This window comes from Myotis brandtii, unplaced genomic scaffold (genome assembly GCF_000412655.1).
Source record: "Myotis brandtii unplaced genomic scaffold, ASM41265v1 scaffold561, whole genome shotgun sequence".
In the NCBI taxonomy this organism is placed as follows: Eukaryota; Metazoa; Chordata; class Mammalia; order Chiroptera; family Vespertilionidae; genus Myotis; species Myotis brandtii.
In genome coordinates, this window is record NW_005370085.1 from 205,518 (window position 1) to 213,754 (window position 8,237).

The following is an 8,237-nucleotide window of genomic DNA, read 5'->3' on the forward strand; positions in this document are numbered from 1 at the left end:
CCTAAGACCATCCTGCATATCAGATATTTACATGACGATTCATAACAGTAGCAACATTGCAGTTATGAAGTAGCAACGAAAATAATTTTATGGTTGGGTCACAACATGAGGAACTGTATTAAAGGGTCGCGGCATTAGGAAGGTTGAGAACCACTGCTTCATTCAGCAGACCAACGCTCCATCCGCTGAGCCAAGAGGGTTAGGGCCAAAGCCCTGCTCTTACTAATACTTGTTACCAGCAGTTTTCCAACTTCTTCACACTTGGGGTGCCCCTCTACCTGTTTGTTTTTTAATTTCTGGAGCCAGGCCCCTAGAAAACGCTTCTCGGAAACTCCTGGCCCTAAGGAGAGAGGGTGATGTTGGTTTTTAGGGCTTAGGTCAGTCACCTCTCTCTGAAGAGCGCTAATGCTCAGCTGGAAACAGGTCAAGTGTGGGGTGGAAGAAATACCCTGTGGGCTCAGAGATCTTGGAGATAAGACTGCCTGTGTTAGTGTTTTCCCAGTGAGGTTTGGCCAAGGCTTGGTTGGGCTGGTTTCGGATTTGCAAGAAGGGAAGTCTTGGTTCCTCCAGACTTTGACTTCCCTTCTGCCCTGGAGATATACTTGCAGCCTGATGAGGGGAGAGGGAGCGATTTCACCTGCTTATGGGTCTCTGCTGGACACACGAGTCTTTTTTCTGCCTGTAGCCTCTTGACCTGAGCTTCTATTAATACCTGCAAGACTCATCTCTCAGGCAGGGGGTGACTCAGTAGCAGCTCCCTTTTCATGCGCCGCTGAAATAGAAAAATCCTAAGGACCTAATAAAGGCCTCTTATCTATTTTAAATGTCTCCTCTTTCTTTGGCATTAAAATAATTTCCAAAGCAGGGCTCTTCCTCACCCTTTCTCCTGACTGCCTTTTCTCGAGTTGTACTAAATGTGTTGGTTTGTTTTTTTGTTTTTCTTCTTTCCAACAGGTCTGTTTCTTATAAGTCCCCACTTTGGTTCTAATTATAAACTAGCACCCATGACGACATACACGGCTTGCCTAGGCGGCATTCCAAACAGCAGTGACAAGCAAAGCAAGGAGAGCGCCATAAGTGAGCTGGATTTAGGGTAGGGCTTTGCACATTGCCTTGGCGGCCGCATTATTTTCTTTTAAACGGAAAAGAAATTTTATTTCTAGCTGCACAGGTCATAATGGGTTTCCCCCTTTTTAGGAGCTGCTTTGGGGTGAGTGATGTGTTCTAGTGATCTTTTTAATCTCTCCCTAGTCCAGTGATGGCGAACCTTTTGAGCTCGGCGTGTCAGCATTTTGAAAAACCCTAACTTAACTCTGGTGCCGTGTCACAGATAGAAATTTTTTGATATTTGCAACCATAGTAAAACAAAGATTTATATTTTTGATATTTATTTTATATATTTAAATGCCATTTAACAAAGAAAAATCAACCAAAAAAATGAGTTTGCGTGTCACTTCTGACACACGTGTCATAGGTTCGCCATCACTGTGCCTAGTGCCCTGCACATAGCATGGTGAGTGCTGAAATGAATTAAATGGCATTTTAGTCAAATGAGAAGTGCTCCCTAACAGCATTTCAGAGGAAGTCAAAGATATTAACTGCATTCTATGGGATAGTATACGAGTGTCCTTGCTATCGCTTACCAGTTAGCTAATTCAAAATTTGCATATAGTCAAATCTCACAATATTTTTTAGATATATTTGTATTGATTTCAGAGAGGAAGGGAGAGGGAGAGAGAGATAGAAGTATCAATGATGAGAGAGAATCATTGATCAGCTGCCTCCTGCACACCCCCCACTGGGGATCGAGCCCGCCACCCAGGCATAAGCCCTTGACCGGAATCAAACCCGCGACCCTTCAGTCCGCAGGCCGATGCTCTACCCACTGAGCCAAGCCGCTAGGGCTCTCACAATATTTTTACTTGAAAAGAAAAAAAAACACCTGAAAAGCCTTTTTCTTACCCTCAGATGAGAAAAGTAATATAAAGTGGGAGGAGTCATCCACAATCCCATTACCCTGCAGTATATCAATTAATAACAGCGGTTATAAACTTTCAGTCTTTCATGTATATAATACAAACATTTAAAGCAAAACGGGGTACTCTGAGCTCATAAGACAAAATGGTAAGCTATGTATTGTGTTCTGTATCCTGTTCTTTCACTCGTGTTTTTTTAAAATATATTTTTATTGATTTCAGAGAGAAAGGGAGAGGGAAGGAGAGAGAGATAGAAGTATCAATGATGAGAGACAATCATTGATCAGCTGCCTCCTACACGCCCCACACTGGGGATCTAGCCTGCCACCTGGGTGTGTGCCCTTGACCAGAATGGAACCTGGGACCCTTCAGTCCGCAGGCCGAAGCTCTAGCCACTGAGCCAAACCAGCTAGGGCTCACTTGTGTTTTTGATACTGTCTCATCTCCATAAAGCTTCTTCAAAAGATCTTTATTGTTCCATCCTGTGATTGATTGGCTGATAGTTTCCTTTCTGTGAGCTCTCATGGTCAGGTTTTGCTATCAGAGTTAAGCTAACTGCATGATGTGAATTTGGAAGTTCCTCATCAAAACTCTCAATAGTTTATTTAGCATCTCTATTCTTTGAACATTTGAAAGCGTTCCACTCCCAAACTGCTTGGCCTGAATGGATTTCCACAAAAAATAAAGTTTTCAGAAAAATTAAGTTTCAATAAAAAATGATAACATTTTTTATTGTATTTAGGGCTATATTTGCTTAGATAGGTAGATAATGTTCTTAATTATACAGGCAAAAGTTTAAAAGGATACATATCAAACATAATTGTGCCCTCGCTGGCTTGGATCAATGGCTAGATCCTCGGCCTATGGACTGAAGGGTCCCGGGTTCGATTCCGGTCAAGGGCACATGCTCGGGTTGAGGGCTTAATCTCTGGTAGGGGGCGTGCCGGAGGCAGCCGATCAATGATTCTCTCTCATCATTGATGTTTCTATCTCTCTCTCCCTCTCCCTTCCTCTCTGAAATCAATCAAAATATATTTTAAAAACAAACAAACAACAGAACATAATAGTAGTTATTCCAGCAGAGTGGTTGTAACATAGAAGAAGAGCAAGAATTGCCAGGCCAGCCGCGGGCCCCTTTACTCTGGGCACCGCGCCCTGGGATACGCGCGCTGGAGGCGGGGCGGCGGGTCGCTGGGTCGCGGGTGTGGGGAGTGGGAGGAATTCCCTGTGAGAAGAGAGCCCCAGCCCTCACTACTGCTTCCCCAGCAACAGATTTCAGGACCAACCCTGGCTCAGCCGCTGAGTTTACGTCCTAATTTAGTTATTTACCTATTGTGTACTCTTGGGCAGCTTCTGTACATATGCTTTAATTAAGCCTTTACTTCACACTATGGCAGAGGCTTTAAATAACAGTGTTTTATTGCTTCAATAACAGCATATTAAATATGCAATAACAGTGGCTAGATCTGCAAGTAGGGTGGAGGTAAAGAGGAGCGTACCTTCTATTTACCTTGAGTAATAAACTTGAGTTCACTCAGGATGGGGAGGCAAATGTTTTCAATTTTTAAAAATATATTTTTATTGATTTCAGAGGAGAAGGGAGAGGGGGAGAGAGAAATAACAATGATGAGAATCATTGATCGGCTGCCTCCTGCACACCCCCTGCGGGGGGGGGATCAAACCCACAATCCGGGCATATGCCTTTGACCAGAATCGAACAGGAACCCTTCAGTCCGCAGGCTGACGCTCTATCCACTGGGCTAAACCTGCTAGGGCTGTTTTCAAATTTTTTTTTAATATATTTTTATTGATTTCAGAGAGGAAGGGAGAGGGAGAAAGAGATAGAAACATCAATGATGAGAGAGAATCATTGATCTGCTGCCTCCTGCATGCCCCCCACTGGGGATCGAGCACGCAACCCAGGCATATGCCCTTGACCGGAATCGAACCCGCAGCCCTTCAGTCCACAGGCTGACGCTCCTTTCTACATTTCTCTTTATAATTTTTCTACAGGTTTTTCACATTTTATTTACTTTGTTACATATAATTTATGTAAAGGACACATGTCTCAAGTATGAACTTGGAACATATGTAAACACTTATAGCTGACTGCATTTCCCAAAGATGACTTAATTCTCACAATGTGACTTGCCACTCCCCCATCAAGAAAAGAGTCTATTTTTAAAAATCTTTATTGTTGAAAGTATTACATATGTCCCTCCTTTCCCCCCATTGACCCCCTCCAGCCCACCCCTTCTCCCTCCCCAGGCCTTCAGCACCCTATTGTCTGTGTCCATGGGTTATGCATATATGCATACGAGGTCTTTGGTTGATTATCTTCCACCCACCCACCCTCCCCCACCTTCCCTCTGGGATTCCCCACTCTGTTCCATGCTTCCATGTCTCTGGATCCATTCTACTCATCAGTTTATTTTGTTCATCAGATTCCACATATGAGTGAGATCATGTGATACTTGTCTTTCTCTGTCTTATTTCACTTAGCATGATACTCTCCAGGTCCTTCCATGCTGTCCCAAAGAATAAGAGATCCTTCTTTTTTACTGCTACATAGTATTCCATGATATAGGTGTACCACAGTTTTTTTACCACTCATCTACTGATGGGTAGTTGCTGTTTCCAGATCTGAGCTATTGTAAATTGTTCGAAGGGAGAGGGAGAGAGAGATAGAAACATCCATGATGAGAACCATTGATCGGCTGCCTCCTGCAGGCCCCACACTGGGGATGGAGCCCACAACTCAGGCATGTACCCTGACTGGAAATCGAACCGTGACCTTCTGGTTCCTAGGTTGACGTTCAACCACTGAGCCACGCCTGCTGGGCGGGACATTTCTGTAATCCGACCTCAAAGGATCCTATGTGTATCCACCCAGTCAACAACTCCTGGAAACATGACTGCTATGCTGACATCTCGCACCGCATATTCGTTTTGCCTATTGGGAGGTTGCACGTAAATAGAGTCATGATGTATTCATTGTGTCTGGCTTCGTTTGCTTAGCAAATTTATGAGCATTCATATTGTTGCAGTATTAGGGTTTGTTCTTTTTCATCCATTGTATGAATACACCACCATTTATCCATTCTACTATTGATAATCATTTGGCCATCTATTTATTTATTTATTATTTTTAATCCTCACCCAAGGATGAGGAAAACATTGCTGTTTTAAGCCGCTAAGTTTTGGGCTGGTTTGTTACACAGTGATAAGTAACCAGAACTACACCCGCTAGTTCTTGATATAGAACATTTTTAAAAATATATATATATATATTATTGATTTCAGAGAGGAAGGGAGAGGGAGAGAGAGATAGAAACATCCATGATGAGAACCATTGATCAGCTGCCTGATGCACGCCCACATTGGGGATCCAGCCAAAAACGTGGGCATGTTCCCTGACCGGGAATCAAACCATGACCTCCTGGTTCATAGGTTGATGCTCAAACACTGAATCACACTGTCCAAGCCAAAAGTAGACTTTCTAGTTCAAGGTCCACCTGTGCATTTTTTAGAATGTCCTCTTTGCCTGTTCCCTTGCAAAGATCGTCACATTTTCTTCTTTCCTGATTCTTACATGTATATCCTGCCTGGCCACTTAAAGTCCTCTCCCATGTCTTGTCCCCAACAGAAAACACCTAGAATCTCTCTGCCGAAGCCCCTTCACCTTCTATTGTTGCAGTATTAGGGTTTGTTCTTTTTCATCCATTGTATGAATACACCACCATTTATCCATTCTACTATTGATAATCATTTGGCCATCTATTTATTTATTTATTATTTTTAATCCTCACCCGAAGATATTTTTTCACTGATTTTCAGGGAGAGTGGGAGAGGGAAAGACAGAGAGAAATATTTAAAAATATTTATTTATTTATTTCATAGAGGAAGGGAGAAGGAGAAAGAGATAGAAACATCAATGATAAGAGAGAATCATTGATTGGCTGCCTCCTGCACGTCCCCCTACTGGGGATGGAGCCTGCAACCCAGGCATGTGCCCTTGACCAGAATTGAACCTGGGATCCTTCAGTCCTCAGGCCGACGCTCTATCCACTGAGCCAAACCAGCTAGAACCAGAGAGTAATATTGATGTGAGAGAAACACATCGATTGGTTGCTTCCTGCACGAGCCCCAGCCAGGGCCTGGGCTGGATAGGAACCTCCAACCCAGGTAGGTGCCCTTGACCGGACTCGAACCCGGGACCCCAGAGGAACCTCCAACCGAGGTAGGTGCCCTTGACCGGACTCGAACCCGGGACCCTTTGGTCCGTAGGCCAATGCTCTATCCACTGGGCCAAACTGGCTAGGGCCATTTGGCCATTTATTATCAATAAAGCTGCTATGTACATACATGTACTTTCCTTTGGTGTGGGCATAAGTACTAGTTTCCATTGGATGTGTACCAGGAGTAGAATGGCTGGGTCATAGGATATGGGTATATTTCGCCTAAGTAATGTGGCGTTTTAAAACATGTTCACAAATTCTTTGATACCACTCCATTAAGAGGTGGGGGACTTTGAATCTGGGCTGGTCTTTTGTTTTTTAACATTTTAAAAGCAATATATTTTTATTGATTTCCAAGAGGAAGGGAGAGGCAAAGAGAGATAGAAACATCAATGATGAGAGAGATCATTGGTTGGCTGCCTCCTGCACACCCCCCACTGGGGATCGAGCCCACAACCCAGGCATGTGCCCTTGACCAGAATCGAACCTGGGACCCTTCACTCCACAGGCCGACACTCTATCCACTGAGCCAAACACTCAAGGGCTAGTCTGGTCTCAGTGACTCATTAGTAACCAATAGAATTCAGTGGCTATGACCTTGCATGAGTTCCAAGGCTAGGTCCGAAAAGCTGTGCAGCTCCCCCTGGTTTTCTTGAGACAATTGCTGTGGGCAATTCCCAGCCAGTGTTTCTTTAACTGTTCTTCCTGGCTGTCTAGCTAGCACTCCATTACACATGGGTTAGTGAGCCAGTGGTTCTCAACCTTCTGGCCCTTTAAATACAGTTCCTAGCCCTAACCGGTTTGGCTCAGTGGATAGAGCGTTGGCCTGCGGACTGAAGGGTCCCAGGTTCGATTCGGTCAAGGGCATGTACCTTGGTTGCGGGCACAACCCCAGTAGGGGGTGTGCAGGAGGCAGCTGATCAATGGTTCTCTCTCGTCAATGTTTCTAACTCTCTATCCCTCTTCCTTCCTCTCTGTAAAAAAACAATAAAATATATATTAAAAAGATAAATAAATAAATACAGTTCCTCATGTAGTGACCCAACCATAAAATTATTTTCGTTGCTACTTCATAACTGTAATGTTGCTACTGTTATGAATAGTCATGTAAATATCTGATATGCAGGATGGTCTTAGGCGACCCCTGTGAAAGGGTCGTTCGACCGCCAAAGGGGTCGCGACCCACAGGTTGAGAACCGCTGGCCATTAGGCCTTTTAATTTTGTCTCATATAATTAACAGACATACAGTCCTTTCTGTATTTTCTGTCTTTTTTTTTCCTCCCTGTGTTTCAATGTGGACATCTTGTACTGACTTGTCTTCGATAGTTATACTGTGGTGTGTTTCTAGGAATTTGTCCATTTCATCTAGGTTACCCAATTTTTTTGGCTTATAGTTGTTCATAGTACTCTCTTATAACCTGACCCTTTTATTTCTGTTGCATAGGTGGTAAAGTCTACACTTTCCTTTCTGATGTTAGTAATTTGAGACTTCTCTTCCCCTCGCCCCTTAGTCTATGTAGCTACAGGCTTATCAATTTTTTAATATATATTTTTATTGATGTCAGATAGGAAGGGAGCGGGAGAGAGATAAACATCAATGATGAGAGAGAATCATGGATCGGCTGCCTCCTGCACGCCCCCGACTGGGGATGGAGCCTGCAACCCCGGCATGTGCCCTGACCGGGAATCGAACCGTGACCTCCTGGTTCCTAGGTGGACGCTCACCCACTGAGCCACGCTGCAGGCAGGGCTGCACTGTTCTTGTTCTGATACATTTGGGGTTTCTTTGAGATTTAACATACGGTTACCTTTTGGTAAATGGATTATAGCACATTAAACAAACAGGAAAAAAAGGGTCCATAAGTCCCCACGGACACTCAAAATCAGAACAGAAGAGAGCAAGAAAGAGGCGAAGGGAAGGCGCTGGGTGAGGGGAGGTCGGCGGGCAGGTGCAGAGGGGGCAGAGGCGTCTGCCTTGGCCTCGCCCTCCGACCCCTCCCCTTCCAGGCGAGCAGCTCCCTG